A 5,459-nucleotide genomic window follows, 5' to 3' on the forward strand; every position below is an offset into this window, starting at 1 on the left:
CTGGCCTGGGAACGCCTTGGTATTCCCCCGGATAAGCTGGAGGAGGTGGCTGGGGAGAGGGAGGTCTGGGCCTCTTTGCTTAGGCTGCTGCCCCCGCGACCCGGCCCCGGACAAAGCGGATGAAAATGGATGGATGGATGGATATAAAACATATACTTTATTTACAGCATAAGAACGTATCCTGATCGGGGAAAGAATAATTAAAAACATAAAACCGAACCCAATAAAAGGTCCATTCCACAGTCAATGGGCTGAAGCCCCCCAAGGTTCTCAATCAGTCTCTGCCACACTTAAGGCTGATAATCCACCGAACTCCACCAGTGGGGCCAGGCCGACAGTGTCCTCCAGTAGAGTACTCCGCTCAGCTTCTGCTAAACACAGTGAAGCAATAGCAGTCACCCATCATAATGTAACAGGGATGTCTTTATACATTTTTCCCTCATATTTACCCCCATTACATGTGTTGTTGCTCTTACTCTGAGTTTAGTCTTTAAGTTTTCTTAGTGATAGTTCTCTGCTTCCTTGATGTTCCTTTGTACAGTGTATGACCTTCGTCTTGTGTATTTAGTATTCAGTTTTATTTTCCCCGGTCTTGTTTCCCTGATTAGTTCCAGCTGTGTTCACTGATGTTTCCCATCTTCCTAATTGCCTTATGTGAGTTTATAACCTTTGTTTCAGTTTAGTTCTTTGTTGTGGGCTCCTTTAAGTTGGTTGCCAACCGCCGTTAAACAGAAAGAAGAAGAAGAGAAGTTCTTTGTTGTGTCATCCTGTTACTATGCATTCTGTTTCTCCTCTGGATACTGTGTACTGCTGCTACTAATTCAGTAGTCCTGTACCTCCCATATCCTAGTTCATTTCTGTTCCCACAATTCCTAACACCCAGTGTTCCTAAAATGTCCCTGGGTTTCCTTGTGGATTCCATGACTACATCTGACAGCTTGGACAGTTGACAGATGCAGAGAAGTTGGAAAAAATCACAGCTTTTATTGCTGGGAAGAGATAAATGCACTACATAGTGCATGGAAGAAGCAAATTACTAGAAAGGAGTGTTAAAAAAAATGCTGTGCAAGTTTTTTATTCTCTTTAGTAGTCTGCATACCTGAAGACCAACAAACAGCAGGTAGTTGTGAACCACAACAATTATGATGTATTATTTAATACTACTAAAACTCAGAAAAGCAGCTCTATGAATGTAATGTCAAGCCAATGCAAAATGGAGGAAGTAAAGGTTTTAGTTAAAAACAGTGACATCATTGATAAGGTTTGTTTTCCTAAATACATGCACAGCAAATCAAACTAAAAAATTCTCTGTGGAAGTAAAATTTCTCTCTTGCTAAAATAAGTTTTAGTCAGGGAAGTCTTGTAATTGACATAATAAGAGGGTGTCATTAAGGTTTATGCGTGGGAATGCCTGTACATGAATGTGTGTGTGTGTGTGTGACCTGAAGCTTGTACTATAGGCAGACTGGCAGTCAGTAATTAAAGTGCTCATTTGGCTGTGGTGCATCCTATGTCTGCCTTTAAGGTGACAGCTGTGAGAGCAGGTCTCTTTATGTGAGATGGATGCTGTGATTACAGCAGACAGCAGAACCGGCTTCTAAAATTGCCTGGAAATGAAGTGTAGTTTTATCTCATTATGTTGCCCTTTTGTCAAGATCCAAATCTTTCAGTCAACACTTCATTGCAAAACTTTTTTCTGCCTTTTTACTTTTCAGACTCAGGTCCCTAGAAGCTTGCAATACCTATGCTCTGTGAGTATTGTGACAAATGGCCTCTGGATAAAACTTTGCAGATGCCAAAACCTGCTTAGACTAGATCAAAGGATAAATCTGGTGCCTCTGAATAATGCATTGCACCATGGGAAGCCTTGCAACTCCTGGTAGCTGAATTTTGAGGAACCTACAGAGAGGGAAGTGGAGATAGATGCAAAAAGTCACACATCAGGCAATGGAGAGCTTCAAACTGTCAGAAAAGGTGAGGTGGGAATTCCTCGGCCTAATTGCATTGTGTTTGAAACCCCCGAGTACCCCAATAAGTGAAGTATATTGGATATAATGAATGAACAACTTCTTTTTCTGCCTACGCGGCAGAAACTGAATCATTTCCTGCTGACAGAAAATGTTTCTCCTGTGGGTAAGTGGATGGAGCACGTCTTTTAGCATCTCAGCTAATGGTGATAAACTACTCCCAAAAGCCTAGACATACTATATCACAACACAGTTTGCCTTTTTTAACCTGACTTGAGGGAAATTAGTTCCTAGAGATATTAAGATGATTTAGGTCCACAAGCAGCACTGTGAGGGTTAAATATAAGTTCAAATACAGTATGAGCCCTTCAGGGCTGCAGTGACGGACAGATGGACCTGCAAGAGACCATCCATTGATGAGAAAATTAGTGATACAGATGGATAATCTGAATTTTGTGTTTCTAAACTTATCAAAAATAAAACTTGCTGTATAATAACTCCATGTAATAATGTTAAAACGTATTTTTATGCTTTGTTTTGTGCCTTGTCAGTTTATTTCCTTTGTAGTCCCAATGGACTCCTCGCTAAGACTAGCTTCATTTCTGCTTCTTGTACTCTTTCATCTTTTTCTCGTCCTTTAGGCAAAGAAATATAATCACGGCTTTTTGTCTGTCTGCTCATCAGAAAACAACTAAGTTAAATTTAATGAAACTTCATAGAGAGATGGCGTGGGCAGAGGAAGAACGTATTAAATCTTAGATCAAGAGTTTTGTTTTGTTTTTTTCAAAAATTGCTGAATTGTTGGAGAATGTGCTCCCTGAGTTTTTAACTCTCAGTCATAAGAGGCTGAAAGGGTATTTCTGTCATCCAGAATTCAACTTCCAAACTCATAAAAAGTCTGAAATGTTGCATAAAAGCACAAACTGTCTGTGAATATTCACTTTTGGTGGTTCAATTCCTGTTTCGGTTTGTAGTTATCTTTTTTGTTTTGTTTCTGGACTTTCAGTCCATCATTGCCTTCCTTGTGTCTCATATTAAGTCCCCGTTTTTGTATAAGGTGTTCTTTTGTTACTCATTTCCTGTTTTACTTTTGTAGTTTTTGCTCACCTGTGTTTTGTATTGAGTTCTGCTTCCATTGTCTCATTATCCCTGTGCCATGGTCCTGGGTTTGGTGAGCCCAGTGTTTATGTGTTTGATTATTAATATTCTGCGATTTAGTGGTTTTTCTTAGTTTAGCATTTTGTGTTTCTAGCTCCCTTACTCATTCTTTAGTATTTTGGTGATTTCTAGTCTTTAGGTTTTGTTACTGTACCTCCCCTTTGTTCGTTGTGTTATCTCTAGTCATCCTTGTCTCTATGTTGGTGTATTTCCTGTTTTACTTTGACAGTCCCGTGTCCTGTGTTAGATTATTCTGTTTTTCTTCCTCCCTGTCTCGTGTGTGTGATTAGTCCCAGCTGTGTTTCCCTCCTGGTTCTCATTCCCTCATGACCCCTTTGTATATTTAGTCCTCTGTCTTCCTCTGTCTGTTGTTGATATGTCTGCTTCTCTTTCCTCGTGTTTCCAGGTTCCTAGTTTTATGTAGTGTTTTGTGTTTAGCTTTCCCAGTTTTTTGTTAGCATCCAGCTTCAGTGTCTGCATTTGGGTCCATATTCACTTCACTCCACGCTATCTGCCATCACAGACATGACGCCCTGATCTCTTCCTGCTCTGTGTCCCACCTGTTTCACCTAGCCTCCTTAAGTGTATATATTGTTTGAGTCTCCCTCCTGCCCTTTGCTGTGTGGTCCATGCGTGTTCCCCAAAATTCTTGTGTGTGTGAGTTGCCTGGTTTCCACTTAGTACTCTGGATTACTTTTGTATTTTGAGTACAAATCATCATTAAAGGCTTGCTTCATGTTTTACTTCTCCATCTGTGTTCACAACCTGCCTGCCACTCAGAGAGAGAGAGAGAGAGAGAGAGAGAGAGAGAGAGAGAGAGAGAGAAAACATTGTTTATTTATTTATCTCAGTGCATCATATTTAAAAGATTTTTTTTCCATCAAGAAGCAAAATCAGTTAAATATCCACAAGCCAATAAGACAAAGGAAGGAAAAAAGCGAACTTTTTTTTTATTGTGTATTTTATATCGTATACCTGATTTACTCAGCTGTCAGTGGCTCCTTTTTTAGTTCAACATCAGAATTGAACATTTTGTGTGCAGCATACAATAAAAAAGCTTACACATAGTACTATTAGGGATTTTTGGAGAGGATATGATGTTTTCTGCCAAATGGGAGGTCTTTAGCTCACTCTCTACATGTACTGCAGGCCCCATGCTGTGTAGCTGGATGAAATATTTATAAAGGCTCTTTTCACGGTCCACAAATCTAAATAACTTAGTTTCTTAGTTACTGTTTTTGCTTAAAATCTATTTTGACATTGCTGAACATGTCCATGGTTCAAACAGGAATCTGTTTTAATAAAAAAAAAATGAGGGTGAAGTTTTTTTTATATAGCTAAAGAAGCTGTAAATTATTCTCTTTACTCTTAAATATTAAACTATTTAAGAGAGTCAGAGAATACTGCACTGTTAGATTTCCAGTAATAAGATAGGTAATAATGCAAAACTTTTCTTATCAAGGCTAAATCAATTCTTGTATCCTTAAATTGACCCAATTTGACCTTAAATGTTATCATACGCTGTTGTCCTCATGAAATACACATAAATTCTGAGTGTTTATGAGAGAATCTTTTTTTTGTTTACTGGCAGAAAATGTAAGAGCATGTCATCTAAAATGATCTGAGTGTATTTCAGGAAGCTTGCTGCTTCATCCCTGAGGGTAATTTCCTGCCTTACTGAGCAGCTCCACTGGAAACATGTGACTTTGTTAATCAAGCCAATTGTTTGAAAGGTCATCTAATGGAGTGAAGATCATATGCTAGCCTTTATCCCTCACTGTGGGATTCCTCACTACCTTTATCCCTCACTGGATCTCATTGACCACCCACTGCATCCAGTCAAAACATTAGCTGATGTTAAGTATCTGAAAGGGATCTCCTGGATGGACTCATGTTAAAGTCTTCCTGAATTAATTATTTACAAGTTAAATGGAGAAAGCTGTAGCCTTTCACGTTTCACCTTTTAGTAAAATGTCTGACTGGTATATACAATGCATACATGTGGCAGAAAGAATAGAATCAATCAATTGATTGATCAATTACAGATAGTCCTGGTCTTATATCGTTTTTTTGTATAAAGCACACCTGTCTTCAGAATCGATTTCTTCCATTCTAACCTCTCCAACATGATGGGCAAGACCAAAGAACTGTGAAAGAACAACAGGGAAAAGGATTGTAGAGCTGCACAAGGCTGAAATGCACCAGCAAGGAGCTTGGTGAGAAGTTAGCAACTGTTGGTGTGGTTATTCAGAAATTGAAGATACATAAAATGACCATCGAGGTCCATGCAAGATGGTCCCTCATGGGGTGAGGGTGATCACAGGTGGTAGGTCA

The sequence above is a fragment of the Pundamilia nyererei genome, unplaced genomic scaffold (assembly GCF_000239375.1).
Source record: "Pundamilia nyererei isolate P.nyererei 1_Seehausen unplaced genomic scaffold, PunNye1.0 scaffold00020, whole genome shotgun sequence".
Taxonomy (NCBI): Eukaryota; Metazoa; Chordata; class Actinopteri; order Cichliformes; family Cichlidae; genus Pundamilia; species Pundamilia nyererei.